At 34.4% G+C, this 21,716-nt stretch overlaps 1 pseudogene; it reads left to right on the forward strand.

Annotated features, from left to right (window-relative positions):
• Nucleotides 1-21,716, forward strand: part of LOC143398259 (transmembrane 9 superfamily member 3 pseudogene) — a 30,949-nt pseudogene that overhangs the window by 6,533 nt on the left and 2,700 nt on the right.

A 21,716-nucleotide genomic window follows, 5' to 3' on the forward strand; every position in this document is an offset into this window, starting at 1 on the left:
CAGCAATGTATATGTCACTATGTTAGCCCACTAAGAATGGAGGATGGATGAAGAGACAGAGAACAAGAGAAGAATGACCCAAAACGGTATTTATCCTATGTTGAGAAAACAGCAAATTACAAGTGCTTATTATTTAAATGAAGTTTTGACTTCCAAAAGATGATATAACCATTAAATTTTCAATTATATCCATGGCCTAATAGACATACTGTTACATAAACTATGATACTTCTAGCACTATCTCCTACAAAATATTTATATAATAACCTCAAATTCCATTTTGAAAACTCAATCTTTTAAGTAATGATTTATTTTTTGTAATTTCTACAAATGTTACTACAGGGGGAAATGAGACACAAAAAGATAAATGTAGAAATTAAACTAGAATTATCTCTCTTATGCTTGATGATGCATTTATAAAGCCACATAAAAATATGAATCATCTTTATGACAATCATTACAAAAATTACTAGTACTAGTCTTGCTTTAAGTAAGGAAATAGATTGCTTTGCTCAAAATTTAATCCAACTATTTCTTTACATATTCACTAAAGTGAACAGCATATTAAATGCTAGAGGGCAGCCAAGGACCCTAAACTCTTTGCAGGGAACAACTGACATGTTTTTATCATTACAAAATCTCTAAATTTTGACAGTATAATTAGACTAAATTGCTATAGAGGCTTGTTTGTTTTGATTTACCTGACTTATCAAATTAAGTCAAAATCATCAAATAATATTTGGCAGGGATAAATAACCCCCTGCCTAAGAATACCCTATTTCATAACTCATTAGAGTAGGGATTTTTAGGTAGCAGTAAATAATAAAGACATTGTATATGTCAGTAATAATACTTATCATAACAGGAGTTTCTATTTTCCAAGGCTCATGACATTTTATCTTTTGCTTTTCAATTTCATAAGAATTACATTATCTTCTGTTGTTTTCTTGTTTATGTACCTTCTTTTTCTTTATTCAGAGAACTGCCTTTTGGATATTGTTCTAGTAATTTACAGTTTGTGGGCTTTAGAGAAAGATTTAGGAAAAGGAAACAAAATACACGCAAAAATTGCATTTGCTTTTGGATATTCGTAAAATGTTGTTAGAGGAGACATATTTATTTTTAAAATTAAATTTTGGGATTATAAAGTTCTATCTCAGTAACATATATAATAGTAACTTGGACTCAAGATACCATAAGGCTTAAAAAAGTATGAAGATGCACTAAAATCATCAGAGGTTGATAATTTTTTTTAACTGTGAAATTTTTGAAATTTAGATATAAGCATTATTTTTAAGTCTTTAAATATCATCTAAAAGTAAAACTAATGCTAGTAAGTAACATATGTAAGAGAGGTTTTCCAAGTCTTTCAAGAAAAACCTATGGTTTCATTTTCTACTGGAAAAAAAAAATCTTAGACCAGTACCATTTGTACATAATTGGCTCTGCTATCAGTCTTTTCCTATTTGACACAAACTCCATAGTATCACTTTATAATCTATTATTAAAACCCATTAATTTGTGTCAATCCTTTGCTTTAAAATAGGCCAGCTCTTTATGCTTACAGAATACATTTTTATAATAGCATAATCCCCTTCTTATCCTGACCTTAACTAAGCTTTAAGCTCCTTGGTTACTTTCCCAATCCTATGGATTTCAACTTCTAGGCCTTTTCTTAATTGACAATACTCTTTCATACTGTTTTTTCTGTTGGAATGCTCTTTATTTCTAATAAGCGTGATATATTTCTATACCTATGACTTGGTGTATTTATATGTTCAAAGTCAATCTCTATAAAGATTCCATATTCCATGAGCTGGGGTTGTAGCTCAGTGGTAGAGTGGTTGCCTAGCATATGTGCGGTACTGCGTTTGATCCTCAGCATCACATAAAAATAAATAAATAAAATAAAGGTTTTATGTCAGTGTACAACTTTAGAAATGTATATTTTTAAAGGTTCCATATATTTTCAATATTTCTGCAGAAATTAAAACTATATCCCTAATGACTTTAAAATGGCTTCTTTTATAAGTGGTAAGAATGAAAGTGGTAAGAATGAGTCTTTTGTTGACAATTCTAAATCTTTGATAAAAAATATTTTTGTCATTTTTACATTTTACCTTTTTTATTTTGTGTCCAGTCTTTTACAAAACCTACGATTTTGAATAAAAGGCAAGGATAAGCTATAAAACTAATAAGATCTGTTTCTAGCTGGAGGAGTACTTGTAATTTTCATAGAAACCCCCACAGGTGGCATGTTAAAATGAACCATAGAAGAGGTATAAAAAGAGGAGTAAAATAGAGGAGATAAAAACTAACCCATACATCCCCTACCACTAGTCATGCATAAGTCATCAAATCCAAAATAAGCAAGAGAAAAGAAAAACTAAAATAAGCCATGTCCTTAAACTAACCAGATTGAAGGATTATAGGCAGAAATTATTGCTGATTTAGATACTCAAGATGTTTTCTTTCACAGATCTAGATTGTCATATACTCTTGATGCAAATTATTTTGAGTGTATCCTTCCTAAACAGTATAGGAAACTGCTACTCTGATGAGGATTGCTAACTTGCATATGCAGCATCAATACATTTTTTGCACAAATTATTTTTGTATTAGAGGCATATTTTAAAGCAATTTTACTCAAAATAAATATCAGAAATCAGATTTTGGTTTCTGCAATAATTTTATGCTAATTGAAAAACTAAAGAGATTGGCTCATAATCACTGAGTAGTCCTGGTTAGGGCAGCTGGATTCATTATCTAAACACACAGGTCTAGACCAGTGAATCTCAAATATATTTCTGGTTGTGGTGGTTTAGACCCTGTGTTAAGTAGGTAAATTTCCAGTTTATTTAATTTATAATAAAATGTCCTCACAAACAGTATTGCTAACAGGGCCAAAATGAATGTGCACTTACACGTGTGTTCTCTCCACGTATGCAGCATTTCAAATTGATGACTTGTAAACTATTTAGAGACACTTACAATCCCAGATGGCTACTTAATTTTATCATGAAATTATTTAAAATTTTCAAACATTAACCAATGATAAGCTATATTGACAAAAATATATGTGATTGATTAAAATTGATGTTTATAGTAGGTGGCCAAATTATATAAACCTGCTTTGTTGTGAAACTGTATTGAAAACACCAATCATAAACATAACCCGCCATTTTAAGAAAACAGTTTTATCCAATCAACTAGCTGTTGCATTTTAAATTTTTTTACCATTTATCTGACTACTCCCTAACAAAATGCTAATATACATCTGGAACATAATCCATAAAAATAATTCAAAACTACCAAATGGAATGATTATCCAACTCTCACACACTACCTCAAAATAGTAGGCTGAAAACACTCCTAAAGTCGTATTTTTCCCCTTTTGTGTGTTTAATATTATATTTCAGGAACTTGTGAGGAAAATGTCATGATGGCCATAAGAAACATCCAAGTTGTCTTCATACTCTACTTAGATCTATTATGCACTCGGTAAGATGGTGAATAATTAGCTTAAAGGGGAGAAAGCTCATACAGGTCTGGCAACAGATCCCTATCTCATCAGACAGGTAGAATATGGGACTTCAGGGAGAATTTGAACTGACACCAAAATTCAAAGGTTTTATAACCAACATTACTAGCTAAACTGACTTTGGACCTCAGGAGGTGTCCATCACCAAGTGACAGAGGTAAAAGAAGTCAATGCTGGTTTACAGATATATCCACCAATAAACTTGTACTACCTTCTGATATTTCAGTTCCACAATGTAACAGCCTTTACAAAGGGCAAGAAAGGAAATCTTTCTAGTAGTCAGACCACATTCATTTTCCTTAAAAGGCCTACACAGTGGACAGTGGATAATGATTTTCCCATTTCTTAGAATTTTGAAAGCAACAAAAACTGAGGCATTGATAACAAGTTCTGAATAAGAAGCAATAAACTTCTGGAAATGGCAAAAGTACAAAAGAATTTGTTTTCTAAGTTAGTGCCCAACTGCAAAGCATTTTCTCAGTAGCAAAGTGGAGATGATAATCCTTTCTGTGAATATCAGCCAACATTTCTCCAGTCACTTCAGCTTGAACAATGGGTTCATACACAAGACAGTTAAGGCATCAGGTATAGAAGCAAGACATGTGGTCATAAATTATAGTTTTCCCTTCAACAAGACTACTACAATTGCCACTGTCAATAAACACATCACATGCCATCAGTGGTCCTTGATACCGACTCCTTGTGGCTCCATTCCCACTGGGATATGCTCGCCAAATTGACTGTTTCCATGATGGAAGAAGGAACATCCTTCACCAGAACAAACACAGTAGATATAAATTGCCTTCCCTAAGTGCTCTACTTTTTCAATAACTATTAACCATAGGCTAATAATTATTATGGTTCTCTATAATGATACCTACTCAACTTAGATTCTAGCTCTCTAGGGAGAGCTTCACATCTGTGGAACCTCTTATCCTATACCACATCACCTCAGGTTGGCTTGCTTGAGACAGCAGTGAAATATCCTACTGAAGAGTTGTAGTGCTGGCTAAGTATTAATAATACCTCATTAGGGATGTCCTACAAGATTTTGTGTATTTTCTGAACCAGCAAAAAGTATGATACTACCTTTTCCCATAGCCAGATACATGCATCAGGGAAACAAGAGGTGGGAATGGACATGGTTCTTCTCTCCTGCAATCCTTAAGGGCCAGTCACAAAGCTTTCCATCCTGTTTTCCCCTTTTGGCTCTGTAGGTTTAGAGTATTGAATTTCTGAAACTAAAGGCTTCCACTAGAAGACCTAACAATGAGTCCATGGAACTTGCCTAGTCACTTTGAATTCTTTATACCATCAAGGAAATAGACAAAGGATTTGCATGCTAACTTGAGAGCATAATACTAATTACCAAAGAGAAAAAAGAGTTGTGGCTGCATGATAAATGCAACAAGGATTCAAGGAATTCACTGAGTTGCCTCCTAGTACTCATATAGCTAATGTAAAAGGTTAACAGAGGAGAAAGCAGTCCAATGAAGGGAAAGCTCTAATAACTCCAGCCTTTAAAAAAAAGGAAGGATTTGCATTACATATTTAGATAAAGAATGATGATGATACAAGGTATTTACTGAAGACAAAAGGAATGGGTAGTGGAAAGTGAATTAAAAATACAATTATGGGACTAGGGTTGTGGCTCAGCAGTAGGGTGCTTGCCTAGCACATGCAAGGCCCTAGGTTTGATCCCCAGCACCACGTGAAAATAAATTAAAAAAAATAAAGCATTTGTGTTCAACTACAACTAAAAATATAAATATTTTTTAAAAATTACTAATATGACTATTTATTTGTAGAAATGAAGCATGTAGAAGTTAGGCCTATTTGTTTCCATTTTTTACCATTCTCTTCTAATGATGCATATTAGTAACATTGGCTTTATAATGCAGCCTAAAAGTAACACAAAATTAATGGAGAATTGGAACCAAGTCAAAAAAAATTAACATCACTCAGAGATAGATGCAGTGGTTCACAAAACTTTGTATCCACCCTTCTGTGGAGAGGGTAAACTGGATGGCCATATAAGGCAGAGTTATCATATCCTGTGGAAGATGGATCAGGTGGTGGGTTTTGAAGCTCAAATATGCACAGAAGAGAATCTGAGGATTCTGAATTGACAAAATTTGGGCCAGTTCAGATTTCAGTTCAAACTGACATCATTACTTTCCCTCTCATATATTTTTGTGTGCTTCAAAGGAGAGAAACCTGAAAGTCAATTTTCTAGAGCTCTTTTAACTGGATTGTTACAGAATTAGTCTGCAAATGACAAACAGGCATTATGATGCAGAAGGAAGCAAAAAATAAAACAAAACAAAACATTGCTTTCTGGCAGAAGTTTAAAGAAATGCACAGGGAGACAGGAGCTTCAGTGTGAGAGGGCTTCCAAATCAGTCACTTCAGGTGCTTAAGGCAGCTTGAACATTAGAAGCCATTTCCTGGGGATTTCTGAGATTCACAGTAGCATCCAGGTGAATTTGAGGATCCTCTTTGGGACTACTGGCCTCTGATATCAGCATATAGGTTTCCCTGGACTTCAACTCCACAAATACAATGGCTATACCTATAATTTCTTTATTGTAACCCCTGCTATTTGAATATTCAGAGTGACTTCTGACATCTGGACTAAAATCCACTCTTTTTGTCAGCTTTTTTTACTGTTGTGGCCAAAAGATCTGACAGGAATAATTAGAAAAAGAAAAGTTTAATTGGGGCTCAAGGTTTGAAGGTTTCAGAGCTCTCAGTACATAGATGGTTGCCTTCATTCCTCAGGGCCTTAGATGAGGCAGAACAACATGGCAGAATGAGAGAGAGAGAGAGAGAGAGAGAGAGAGAGAGAGAGAGAGAGAGAGAGAGAGACAGCTCCACTCTTCAGGTACAAAACATATAGCCCAAAAGTATATCCCCAATGACACTTCTTCTCCTACCACACCCTACCTACTATTACTCAGTTAATTCTGTATCATCAGATTAATTTAGTGATTGGTTAAGGCTTTCTTAAACCCAATCATTTTACCTCTAAACCTTACACACATGAGCTTTTGGACACCTCATATTTAAACCATACATCTATCAACAGGAAAAAATACTATAAATTTGAAATGGACCAAGTCTTTTTTTAGAGTATTTTAAATGGAAAACAAACAACATCAAAAACTACATCAATGTTGGTTCTGGTGAAGTCCTAGATCAGGACTTCATGCTATGCAAACTGTCTTCCTCAAGCCTGTGTGTATGGTGTAGAAATGCTGTTGAATTTATTCAAAATAACCACTCTTCTCTTGTTACACTTTTTAATAGAAAATGAAGGGAAAAGAGTTCACCACACAAGCATGAACTCAAAATCTTTAGTCCAATGTCTGAACCCCTTCCCAGTCCCTACTCACAAGGCAGGATAATCCTCTATAGATATCTCCACAGATTCCACTGTTAATCTCAGAAAATTCATTATTAGTTAGATGGTATTATTACATTTAGTCTAACAACATATTTAATCTAACAACAACTGAAATATTTTATGAATTACCCATCATCTGAGTTTATTAAAAATATGGCATTTAATATGAGGTGATATTAAATGCTGATTGGGACTGTGGGAAGGAGAAAAAAAATTCCAGTCTCCTGGGCCCCAAAACATTTCATGCCAATGACCCTAATTAAGGTTTTTATTTTAAAATTAGTCCTAAAATTAATGCTGATTTAGAACAGATTCTTATACTTCTATAATTAGGGACAATACCTCCATGGGCATTCTGAACACAGGCTGAATTCTAAGTATTAAAAATTCAATACAAAAGTCCCTTATGGAATCAACCTAACAAAAGAGGTGAAAGACTTATACAATGAAAACTACAGAACCCTAAAGAGAGAAATAGAGGAAGATCTTAGAAGATGGAAAAATATACCCTGTTCATGGATAGGTAGAAGTAACATCATCAAAATGGCGATATTACCAAAAGTTCTCTATAGGTTTAATGCAATACCAATCAAAATCCCAACGGCATTTCTTGTAGAAATAGAGAAAGCAATCATGAAATTCATATGGAAAAATAAAAGACCCAGAATAGCAAAAACAATGCTAAGCAGGAAGTGTGAATCAGGCGGTATAGCTATACCAGACTTCAAACTATACTACAGAGCAATAGTAACAAAAACAGCATGGTACTGGTACCAAAACAGGCGGGTGGACCAATGGTACAGAATAGAGGACACAGAAACCAATCCACAAAACTACAACTATCTTATATTCGATAAAGGGGCTAAAAGCATGCAATGGAAGAAGGATAGCATCTTCAACAAATGGTGTTGGGAAAACTGGAAATCCATTTGCAACAAAATGAAACTGAATCCCTTTCTCTCGCCATGCACAAAAGTTAACTCAAAGTGGATCAAGGAACTTGATATCAAATCAGAGACATGGCGTCTGATAGAAGAAAAAGTTGGCTATGATCTACATACTGTGGGGTCGGGCTCCAAATTCCTCAATAGGACACCCATAGCACAACAGTTAATAACTAGAATCAACAAATGGGACTTACTCAAACTAAAAAGTTTTTTCTCAGCAAAAGAAACAATAAGAGAGGTAAATAGGGAGCCTACGTCCTGGGAACAAATCTTTACTCCTCACACTTCAGACAGAGCCCTAATATCCAGAATATACAAAGAACTAAAAAAATTAGACAATGAGATAATGAATAACCCAATCAACAAATGGGCCAAGGACCTGAACAGAAATTTCTCAGAGGAGGACATACAATCAATCAACAAGTATATGAAAAAATGCTCACCATCTCTAGCAGTCAGAGAAATGCAAATCAAAACCACCCTAAGATACCATCTCACTCCAGTAAGATTGGCAGCCATTAGGAAGTCAGACAGCAACAAGTGCTGGCGAGGATGTGGGGAAAAGGGTACTCTTGTACATTGCTGGTGGGACTGCAAATTGGTGCGGCCAATTTGGAAAGCAGTATGGAGATTTCTTGGAAAGCTCGGAATGGAACCACCATTTGATCCAGCTATTCCCCTACTCGGTCTATTCCCTAAAGACCTAAAAAGAGCACACTATAGGGACACTGCTACATCCATGTTCATAGCAGCACAATTCACAATAGCAAGACTGTGGAACCAACCTAGATGCCCTTCAATAGACGAATGGATAAAAAAAATGTGGCATTTATACACAATGGAGTATTACTCTGCATTAAGAAATGACAAAATCATAGAATTTGGAGGGAAATGGATGGTATTAGAGCAGATTATGCTAAGTGAAGCTAGCCAATCCCTTAAAAACAAATGCCAAATGTCTTCTTTGATATAAGGAGAGTAACTAAGAACAGAGTAGGGACAAAGAGCATGAGAAGAAGATTAACATTAAACAGGGATGAGAGGTGGGAGGGAAAGGGAGAGAGAAGGGAAATTGCATGTAAATGGAAGGAGACCCTCAGGGGTATACAAAATTACATACAAGAGGAAGTGAGGGGAAAGGAGGAAAAATATAAGGGGGAGAAATGAATTACAGTAGAGGGGGTAGAGAGAGAAGAGGGGAGGGGAGGGGGGAGGGGGGATAGTAGAGGATAGGAAAGGCAGCAGAATACAACAGACACCAGAATGGCAATATGTAAATCAATGGTTGTGCAACTGATGTGATTCTGCAATCTGTATGTGGGGTAAAAATGGGAGCGCATATCCCACTTGAATCAAAGTGTGAAATATGATATATCAAGAACTATGTAATGTTTTGAATAACCTACAATAAAAATTAATTAAAAAAAAAAAGTCCCTTATGTTTGTGATTTTACATTTAGTTTTAAAGAGATTACCCCTGCTTAAAAGAAAATACTTTTGAGTGTCAAAAAAATGATATTGTGGATAAATGCTCCTAGTTAAAGCATTCAGATATTTAATTGTTGTAGAGAATCCATCATTCAAATTCACTGAATATTTATTCCCTTTTCATGTCTTAAAAACAAGACTAAGTTAAAGAAGTTATTCATTAAAGATCTATTTAGCCCATAAGCAGTAAATGAAGGGCTGGGGTTATGGCTCAACAGTAGATTGCTTGCCACACATACAAGGTGTTGGGTTTGTTCCTTAGCACCACATAATAAATAAATAAATTAAAGGTATTGTGTCCAACTACAACCACAAAAATACATATTTTTTTAAATTAAGAAGTAAATGAAGCTTTTCAAAATAAAAATAATCCTGGCCTCTTGGTATGCTTTCAGCAAGATGGCAAATGACATGCGATATGGGAAAAGCTAGACAGCCAGAGTGAACTCACTGTCTTTCGGCACAGAGTCAAAAAATCTATCAAAAATTCTATCAAGCTTCACGACTGTCTACTATACAGTGTGACACCTACATCTACCAGTTATATCATCTTTAGCTTCCAGATAAGTTTTACTGTTGACATGTTCTTCGTAGCATCAAGTGACAAGAGAAAGTGTCCAGTAAAAGTTCTGAACTGCAAGCACTCCAGAGGCAGGACAACCTAATCTACACCCAAGGAAGCATTTGGGTCAACTGATAAAAATGGCAACCAATTGTGAAGGAAGTTGATTCTGAGGCAGTTTCACAGATGGCAGAGTGCCTGAAATGATTCCATAACTCGGCACAGTTCAGCCTGAAACATGCAGGGACAAGGAGAAGAGCCAGAATAACAGCAGAGCAGCCATCACTGTCAGAGAGAGTGTAGGGGAGAAAATGTGAGTTTGAGAAAGAACGAATAAAACTGCAATCAGCAAATATCTCCAAGAAGTAGGATTTTCTAAAGGAGAGAAAGCAGAGTGGAGAAGAGAAATGCTGAATATTTTTAGGCAATACCCTTAAGTCCTTTAAAAATATAGTATATGATGATCGGCACTGTGGGAAAGGAGAAAAAAATTCCAGTCTCCTGGAATTATTTTTAAGAGAAAATAATGATAACTGCCATTTGTTGACACTTAACGATATGCCAGGCATTGTATCAGGCCCATTATTTCATTATTGTTTTCCATCCTTGGAACAGACAACACCTGAAGACACATGTTATTATCATTTTGTACATGAAGACACTATGGTCTGGAAGCTAAGTGACTTGTCCAAATCACAACCAGCAAGAGTCAATATTTGATTCCAAATCCATGTGGCTTGTGGTCCAAACTCTTCTCTCATTGAAAACTGTGTGAACCCTATACTTCACAGGGTATATGTACATATGTAGACACATTTAAACATAGACCAGTCATATGTACATATTCTCACAGTATCATTCATACACATATCTTAGGGCATTGTGACCACTGTGCTCAGCACTGTGAGGATAGACCATATCTGCACTTGGCTCACTTACTACTTTGAAAATCTGAGAAGGCATTAAAAATCATGAAGAAAGGGACACATGTTTAAGAGATAAATTGCAATAGGTTAGGTTAGAATATGCAAAACATTTGTAACCCTTTTCAGGGACTTTCATTGTATTGCAGCCTTTTCCCTAGAGAGGGCAAATACTACATAAAATTGTAAGATGTAGAAATCAAGAAAGGACATTGTAAATTTCTTTTACAGGAAAAAATATCAGTATTCAGTAAAATTCTGATATCTCAAAGGAAATTTTAAAGTTCATTGATATTATTTATCACATAAATAAGTAGCCTTTGGGGGTATTGCAGGGGAGAGATGGAAAAGCACATAGAAACTATCCAAATGATTCATGAACTGAAGGTTGAGTTCCCAGATAAAAAGCTAAAACATATATATACATGTTTCCAATAAAGAAACTTCCAGAGATTGGTAAATACTGTTATTGTGTTTTTACCTGCAATTTGAAACTAAAAAATGGAGGCTTCTACAATGTATTCAAGATGATAGTGAAATCATAAACTACCACTTTGTTTGCCACCTTAGTCAGCTTTCCTTTTTAAAATCTCTTCCATGCTCAATTTTAGTTCATGAAATCTAGGATAACTTTCCCTGGTAATGTAAGAGGAAAAAACATGTGGATAAATAGTTTCTGTGCCTATAGGTGACATGAGAGCAAACCAGGATCTTCTCAGTACCAGCCAAGCTTCAGCAACTCCATAGCCTTCTTTGTATCTCATTGTTCTCTAAACTAAGGGAATTGGATTAGAAGATGTGTACAAATTTTCCAGGCCTTTCTTTTATGATTGTATGTGTTGAGCTGCTAACCAAAGCTGACTCCAGGGAGTAGCTTTCCATGGGAATGACACCATCCATATCATGTACCTTAATTTCAGTTCTGGTTTATTTTCTTTGGGTATGAACTGCTTCACTTTTGTAACAGAAACATCAATATCTATTTGTTTAAACTGATATTGTGATAACTGACATGATGGAATTTTGTTACTTTGAAACCTCTCATGGAAACTTCCCCCTAGGTGTTTTCTAGAAATAATGCCCTATCCACACATTTTAAACACCTGGCAGTGTCCTCTCTTCCTCCTTTAACAGAGGGTATCAGTTTCATTGGTCCTTTTCAATGAGGTCAATAAATACCTCATTCTTTCCAATCTCTCCTTTTCTTTCCCAGCTTTATTTTATATATTCTAACAAGTGACTTTGCTGAGCCTCTTAAACACTATGTGACCAAACTCAGTGTGACCTGAATATCAGAAAAGAAAGCCCTTGCATTTCCATTTTGATCATTTGAAGAGTACGTCAATCACTTTCTTATTCTAGCAAGAATAAGTCTGGTCACCACTGCCAAGTGATTATCAAATTTCTCTTGCTTTTGTAATAAGCGTTTGGGATTTCAGCTAACTGAGGAAAGGCTCCCTGAGACTCTCGCTGCAGCTGGATTCCCTGAGTTATCTTCATCTGGCCCACATCTCAGTACCTCACTTGAGCTAAGGCCTGACAGCTAGATTATAATGTTGCCTTTGTGTAACATGAAAAATTGTCATATTTGTCCATCATATGTAAATTTATCAAGTCTGGCATTCACCAGATAGTTTTGAGAAAAGAATGCTTTTGGAAGTGGTCTCTTTTGAGTTTTGAAGCAGCAGAGGTTTTTTGTTAGTTTTGTTGTTTTATTTCCAAACCAGTAATTTAATCCATTCATTTAAAAAGAATTGTTGTTCAGGTTGAGAAAAATTAGTCTAGAAACTTCCTTTGTAATGGTCTCCATGTTGATAAACTATACCATAAATCCTGTTTACGAAAATGCATATGATTTTGAAGAGTAATGCAGAATTTGGAGAAATAACAAATGGACTATGGCCCCATTTCCCACCTAGGACAGTAACCAGAAACCATCTCATCTGGGTGGTTCAGTGGAATATGTCAACTGAAAGAGAGACAGGCAGCTAGGGAGGAGCCCCTGCCCTCACATGCTCCCCCATCACTCTCCTCCCCTGTGGCCTTATGATAGCAAGTGCTCTTACCACTGTTCTGCTGACCTACCACCTCTGCATACCTGCTCTTCAAAACTGATTTTACCTCTCATAGAATTACCAGCACACTATTTAGAAGGACTTCATCATAGCCAATCACACTGAGGATGTTCTCCAATGTAAGGGTTATTTTAATCACTGTACTCACTTGCCAGTGCTGCCCTAAAACAAACTACCACAAAATTCTTTGCCTAAAAGCACAGGAATTTGTTTCCTTATGGTTCTGAAAACCAGAAATCAAAAATCAAAATGGCACAGAACTGCAGTCCCTCAAGTCGCTGGTGTCTTGCCTCACTTCTTCCACCTCTGGTGACTCCAAGCACATCTTGGCTTGTGGATTCATCACTCCAATCTTTACCTCTATCATCAGATCACTGTCTCCACTTCTGTTTGCCCCTGTTGGTATTTCTGCATGGAATCTCCCTCTGCCTCTATTTTATAAGGACCCTTGGGACAGTATTCAGAGTCCACCAAGGTAATCCAAGGTAATCTTTTCATCTCAAAATTTGGGTTCATCTGCAAATGACCCTTTTTTTCCAAATAAGGTTAAAATATAAAAATTCCAGAGCTTAGGACTTGATACTTTGTGCAGCCAGTATTCAACCTACTATGGTCAGACAGAAGTTCAGGGCCATAAAAATTTAAGTCCTTAGGATCCTTAGGAAAAAAAACAATTTACTATTTCCTCTGTTAGAGACTTACTACCAAGTACCTCCATGTTCACATATATCACACTATAAACTGTTCTCTTAATATTCCTTATTAACAATGAATATTTGTCCGAAGATTGGGCATTTATCCTATGAAATCCTCTACATCAAAGTGTTCTCTGTATTTTATGTCGTACCCACATCCTACTTATTCTCTGAAACACTTTTTAATATTTTGTTTAATAAAAATATTTGCTATATTAAAAACTATATTTATTTTCAGACAGACAGGGTATTCAACTGGCAATACTAGAGTTATCATTCTTTTCTTCATCAACTATTTCTTGAGTTCCCTACACTGTACCAAGGTCTCTGAGAGAAACTGCCTTTAATGCCCAAACCCCTTACTTTTAATTTACCAAGGTGTCCTAGGGGTTCTTAGGAGAACATTCTGGTAGCCTATTTTACCAGTAAACTCCTCAGTGGAGACAGGCATATGTGTAGTGAGGTGGAGCCAAGTTTCTGAGAAGTGAGGCCTGCTTGATGTACCCCCTTGACATCCCCAAGTTTTAAGTAACATTTGGGGCATTCAGTTTATTACTAGAAAATCCTTATAAAATTCTTTCATGAAAGCATGAAGTCAGCCAGGGTGTCAGTGAGCAAATGAAGGTAGAATGGAATGATTTACATCTCCATCCCCATATGTATTCAGATAAGGAAGTTCCATAATCAATAGTTGACTATGGTGGGGGCTAAATTCCTAAGAAGAATAAACTAAAATCTTCTAAGTCTAATAAACTAAAATCTTCTAAGTCTACAAAAAAAATCACTTTACTCTGAAGATTCAAAAATTAGCCAAAGATTTTATTTTCAGACAGGCAGGGTGTCTGACTGACAAGGTAGTTGGGCAGGGAGCCATGTGAAGGAAATCTTCCTGAAGAGAAGCCAGGAATCACATTGAGCCAGAAAAAATTAAGCTTATTATTGGAATTATAAATTGAATGTATATTTATTGTAGATTACTTGTAAATGAATTCTAAAAGACTAAAAACATTCATAATTCCTATCACCCAGATACAATTACAAATAACATTCTGCTCTATTTCCTCTCCTTCTGTAACAGTATCTGTTTATTGTTCAGTAATTTGAAGCTGTTTTACATATACTCTTTTGCATTTCACTTTTTCACTTAACATTGCAAGCAGAATACTTTTCCACTTTATTAGGTATTTTTTGCAAACATGATTTCAAGAGTGTATAATATCCTATTATGTAATTGTACTTAAGCAGTCTTCATTGTTAGATATTTGTTTCAAATTTCATGCCATATAAATCACGCTGAAGCAAATACATTAGTAAATAATTCTTTATATGAATATTGATTATTACATAGTATATGGTCCTAAATATAGAAATACTAGATAAGGAAAATTAACACTTCTAAGACTCCTGACACATCACAAATAATTGTTATTAAATTATATGTATAAACAGTATAGTTCCTGTCATATAAAAAGTACTAAACCATATGTAATTTTTATTAATTGTTTGCAATTCAAAAACATTAGGCCAATTTATATTCCCATTTCCATATCCTTTAACTATCATTTTATCAGAAATACTTCTCTGGATCCCATTTGAAGTTTGTGATGAATCCCAAGTTCTATCCATCCATCAACACCAACTACCTACTTCTAGTTTCTGTGCTGGAGTCAGATGTGGCACTAGCTGTATTTCAGTCCCTCTAACTTATCAATCAGAAATGTTCCAATGTTCCAACAAGCTCTCTCTAAATCTAATCCATTAGGGACATTCAGTACACAGTTAATACTTTCTAAAATGTGTTAAGATAAGAAAGATTGACACAGAAACAGACAGACAGCATATATGTCCACATCAAAACAAGGATTGTTCTACATGGTTTGGTATCTTCCACAAAAAAATCTTTCTTTTACATAAACCATGTCCAACACAAAAATAGCAAAGTTAACTTTCTATTTCATAAATCACTTAAAACCCTGTTACTATAAACATTTGCTTCTTCATCCCATATTGTAAAAGACACTCTTGATTTAATACATAGACTTGTGTTGCAGTTGCCTTGCACTTGAACATAAGGATGATTTATAACAGCTTCTTACAAATGTGTTCTGCACACAATCCAAAAGGACTGACCTTTGGTCACTATTAAAATTGGGAAGAAACTAGCTCGCTAAAAGGCAATATCATATCCCTTATTCAGCTGTTATAAACTTCCACTTGAAATATAACATATTTTAAACCTATGTTCCTATTCTTTCCATGTCTGGATTTGATATCATACTCCATACTATTACATCAGTGGGTCGGTGTGTTTTGTAAAATTGTAAAATTTCACCCCAGTGTTTCTTATAATAACAAGAACTCATTTATCTTGTAAGAAAAATGATCTCTTCCTTGAAGTTTCATCATGAATTTCTCTTGTTTATCACCAAGTCAACATGGGGCCATTATCAAAGGCTTTTTGCACCACTGTTACAAGTGAACTCTACTTTACAAGATAAGTAACTGTAGACATTACATTGCATAGAATGTTCATTTCAGTTTGAAAGTCAAGGGTAGAGTTTCTGCCCCAAAGCCCATAACTTTCCACAGCACAGGCCATGTGTTCAGCATTACATTCATATTTTAGATTGTGAACAACCAAAACTCTGCAAATGAGCATTCAAGATAAATTAAACAAAGACAAATATTAACCTATGGTCTCAACACACATAGTCTGAGAACACTGTGAGGACAGGGAACACACATATTCATCATTATAATAGACACTTTAAACAGTGCGTTTGGAGAGATGATTGTTGGAAAAGGAAGAAAATGGGGGAAGGAAGTTGAAGGAAGAGAAAAGAGGAAGGGAAGGAGAGAAGCAGGGAAGGAAGAGAATCAGAGTCAACACCCACATGCAACAACTCACTTAGCTTTACCACTCATTTCCTGCTGGTTCACCTGTCCTTAAACTCTGATGCTATTTGTTTTGATTTATAACCTTTGTCATACCTGACTTTGACCTGGGTTCCTGGCTTTATTTTCTTTTATTGCTGATTTTGGCTTTTGTAATACAATCTTACTAGTTGGTGATTGGGTCTCTGATCTCTAATTACTATCCTTAGTCTGCTCTTCAAGTGGATTACTTTATTTTTTCCAGGTTCTTCTGTGTGCATCATTGATTTAACTTGGAACTCTCTAAAATGGACTTTAGCTAAATTTGCCTTTAAACAGAAACAGTCAAATCTCCTAATGCTGAATATGAACCTCACCATAAGTTCAAATAGTCCAGCTATTTCAAGAGAATCTATAGTCAGATTTCCCTAGAACTCTAAATTTTTAATTGCTCTGAAGGTAATTCCAAATGTTCTTATGAATCTTCAATAACAACCAATAGAACTCAAAAAGAAAGGATTGTTACATGCAATTTAGGAAGGATTTCCCCATCTGCCCAAAAGTAATTATCATGAAGGTTGTCTACACAGAGAACAGCTATAGGTAAATAGAGGCTCTCTGACAGATGTGCTTGTGTGCTTCCCACCCTCCCCTCTCTCTCCCTGTCCCTCCCTCCCTCTCTTTCACTCACAGACACCCAAACACCAACAAAAGTATTTGAAAGCTTTTCTTAGACTTAGATAGTCAATCTTTGATAATAGTAAATAGAATATAACCTTATGTTTCAAATCTGAGTTCTTACGTTTACAATTATGTGTATATGTATCTATGATTCTAAAACAATATATTGTTTTTTCATTTCTTCTTTCCTTCTTTCCTTTTGCAGTACTGGGGGTGGAACCCAGGGCTTCACAAATGCTAGGCAAGTGTTCTACTACTGAGCAACATTCCCAGCAAAAATATATTGTTGTTGTTAAATAAAACTGAGACTAGAGACTTGGGAAGCCAAAGCAGGAGGATTACAAGTTTAGGCTAGTCTCAGCAATTTAGCAAGACACTGTATCCTGTCTTAAAACAAAACAGACAAACAAAAAACAAAATCGGGAAAAGGACTGGGGATGTAACAGGATTCAATCCCTAGTACTGGTGGGGATTGGGAGGGTGGGTTGAAAGAAAAGAAAACACCTTGTGAAATAGTCATAGTCAGAAATTTAGAGTAAATAAAAGAATGAAAATAACCTGTAATCTATTACCCTGAAATTAATGCTAAAGCAAATTTTAACAGGTTTTTCTATTTTTATGTGATTTGCTGTTTTTATGTGATTCTGTGAGTCTGTCTTATGTTTTTAACTTACTTTTTAAAAAGGTGTACACACATAAAAAACATGTATGCATCTTTTATCTATTTTTAATTGCCAATATCTACTATGTATTTTATGTCATCAAATAATAATAACTTACTACATTTTCTTTGCCTATTTTGTGTTGTGATAAAGAGACTATGAGCTTATTTAAATAATTGACTTTTGACTTTTTTAGAATGTTTACACCTTAGTTACTTAACTTCTTGGTATTTTTTTTTCTTCAAACCCTATAAAATGCAAAAGAAAAAAAAGAAAGAAAAAAATGAAGAAAAAAAAAAGAAAGACAGAAAAACTCAGAACCTCAAAAACCTCAAAAGGCAATTGTGAGATTACTTATACAGTGCACATAATAAGCATTAAATAAGCATAGATTCTTATCTTTTATTTTTCATAAAGTGAAGACATATTATTACCTCCTACACTCCTCCAAAAAAAAATATCAACAGTAAAAACAGATCATAAGTAAATATTGCATGCATTTTCAAACTGTACAGATAATCTGGATAAACAAGAAGTTGACTTTTCCTATTATTACCAAGAATTGCAAACAAATTTTAGATGGCATACTAAATTAAATTAATTTGAATTGGAAATTGTGAGATTATTTTTAGAGTACGTTTAGAGAAAACAGAATTCAGATTATTTCTATAAAATGAAACTTACTTTAGAGAATATAATTAATTGTAGAAATTAAGTTCAAAATTATAAGATTAGAACTATTTCAAAATTAAATTAATTTACTTACTCAAATTCTAAAATAAATTAATGTTATGCACATCCTTTTTACTGCACACATTTAATGGTATTTAAATGTGTAATTTATTCCTCCTAATGTATTTTGAATCTTTTAATTCAATTCATATTTTTTATTTTTTTGAAAGCTATGATATAGACTATCTCAGAATATCCAAAGTTTATTTTAGGACCCCAATATTACCTTCTAAAATATCATCTCTTTTAATCTTGATATTCCATGGAAGTAAATTTACATATACTTTGAAATTAATCACTTAAAGACTTTAACTAAGTCTGTGAAGTTTTACTTATGCATATTGGAATTTGGAGAGAATGAGTAATTGAAGAAGATAAAATCTTATGTTTGAATGTTCTGTATTGCACTTGATTTAAGGGATCATTATAGAAACAGAACTGTCCCTAACAAAGACTTCAGAACCACTTAGCACAGAAATGGCCATCAGACAAACTAAAGGGGAAGAGCTAGGTGACAAAAAAAAAATCCCTGGAATATACTGATATACTGAATAGCAATACTGAAAAGCATTGCTATTATACTAAAAATATATGTATTTTTTCAGTATATTGTTAATATATTTAAAAGCAATCACAAATACTGTCTTCCATACCATGCCCTGGCTCTTCTTTCCATTTAATCCAATAAAAAAATGCTTAAATTTATCTTACAAAAGAGCATGCCAGGGTTGTAAGAGACAAAGTGAGGAGAGCCAAGAAGAATTCTAAACTCAAAACTCAGAGCTGACATTTCTAAAATGGGATCCAAAGTCAGAAGTAAAATTATGTTCATGAGTTGGAAGTACACAAAAGTCAAATATCAGAATGAATTAAATTGTTGAATAAAAGTGCAGAGATAAGATGACCTTGTAATTGTACCACTTTTGACTTCCACAAAGAAACATTTCATGCTCTAGCCAACTGGCACATGACCACTGTGAAAATCAACTGTAGGAAGCAAGTTAGTAAGACAAAAATATAATAAACAAGCCATGGTGATAAGAGTGAAAAGCAAAAAACATGTGTGGACAAAAGAGAATTCGTCTGTCCATAGACTAGCAGGATGCCTTCTATTTTAGGCCCATTTGCACACTTCTGATAAAGAACATTTTGGCCATAGTGTCTTCTGTCTGTCCTTTAAAATGCTTTTATACCTGCCTACTCTTCCTCTCTGTAATTTAATTGAATTAAAAATGAAATATTTGAGCATCAGATGTCTATCTGTTTATCCATCTATCTGATATTGGTCTAAGGAGACAAAGAATACATATCTCAACAAGAAACTGTGTTCCTTCCAGGAAGGTGAAAAAGAGTGTGGGAAATGAACAAGTAATACAAGTGGATGTCACAAGGTGAGGAGTGAGATTCTTTACAAGGGCAGCAGAAGGAGAGATTACATTCAGTTGAAGAGATTTAGAAAAGGCTTTAAAGCAGGTGACATTTCAGAAACAACCTGAAAACATGTAAGATTTTTGTTAGGTGGAGCAAGGGAAGGGTTATTTTCTAGATAGCATACAACCTATGAATCTAGTTGAATAAAAGAGATAGGAGCTGGGTGTCAGAAAGGAGTCACCCATATGTGGCCAGGGTTTCACAAGCAGGAGCTAAGAAACTGCCTCAACATCTCTAGTGTCAATTTTATCCATTCCAAATGGAGATTTTGATGCACTTTCTAATGCTTTTTAATTGTTCCCAACAGCCCTCACATTAGGAAAACTGGAAATCAATCTTATGAAATAATGTTTTATTATATCTAATAATAACTAGGATGTTTCTTAGGATCACAGAAATTGAAATACTTTTTCTTTGTGGGCAACTTTTGGCTATAATTGGTTTAATAAACGTTTTAGAGCTATATGCCTCTTTTACAAAGTATCTTTGTGCAGTTCTTTTAAAAATTATTTATGCCCATCAAGCAAGACATGAAGCCTTTTCTAAATCTCTTCAACTGCATGTAATTTCACGAAGACTTGAAAATTTTTATGTCAGAGTTTAATCTTACATTTCCTTAGGTTATATCCTAAATAAAATATACAACACATGTGTGTATCCATGTGCTTATATTGACAAGTGCTGTGTTTTTCCAAGTCTTAAAGTCATGCATTGTGCTAGATTATTGAAATATTTAGATAAACTTTCTAATTCATTTCCCAACTGAGAACATTTTAAGTCAATTAGAAAGTAAATTACATTGACCAATTATAGCTTCATAGGAGATTTTTGGAAGTTCTGTGGTTATAATTTTCTGAAGTATCTAGAGTGCCTTTCTGATTCTAGAGAGACAACAGTCTTCTGTCCCTCCTGATATGAATTAGATAATTCTATTGCTCTGTAGATGTTCTGAAGGCTAAAGACTCCAAATAGCAATGCTAAATTTATTGAGAGCATAGAAATCCCATTTTAGCCTTCTTGTCTCTGCCCTTTGGGTGAACAACAGACCAAAGAAATAAGAAGACATGTATTTATTCACAAAGGATACCCTCATATTCATAAATTACTGACCCCTTTTGCAGGATTATATAATGGGGGTACTAAAGTTTAAGGTACTATAATGAAAATCATTAAAGGCCAAAGAAGACCAAAGAAGACATAAAATTCCATATATTTTTTATTCTCTAAAAGTAGCTAGTTAAATAAATTAGGCTGAGTTCATTTGGTGATTTTTTTCTTTAATTGACTTTAAAACTCAAATTTATAAGCCTATTAAGAAAAGAAGAAAAATTTCTTCTTGTAGACAGTATGTAAAAAATTTTGTGAACATAAAATAGCCTGAATAAATTATATTGCAAATTGTTTAAAAAAATAGCCCTATAATAAAGATAACTTGCTATATTAGCTAAGATGATCTTTTATTATTTTATTATGTGTATTAATTATTACGTACCAACTGGTTAGACAGGTAAGCTTAAATTTGTTCCTGTTGAATATACAATTAAAAGATACCAAGAACTTTGAAGAATTACAATAATGATATATTTATGACCACTCTGAAAATCTGTTTACAAATATCTGTCTGCTTTTCTTGTCTATCATCTGTTATGCTAAAGAACTGCACAGGGAACTGAAGAAATGAAAACAGCTTTTATTTAAT

This window comes from Callospermophilus lateralis, chromosome 4 (assembly GCF_048772815.1).
Source record: "Callospermophilus lateralis isolate mCalLat2 chromosome 4, mCalLat2.hap1, whole genome shotgun sequence".
NCBI classification, from domain to species: Eukaryota; Metazoa; Chordata; class Mammalia; order Rodentia; family Sciuridae; genus Callospermophilus; species Callospermophilus lateralis.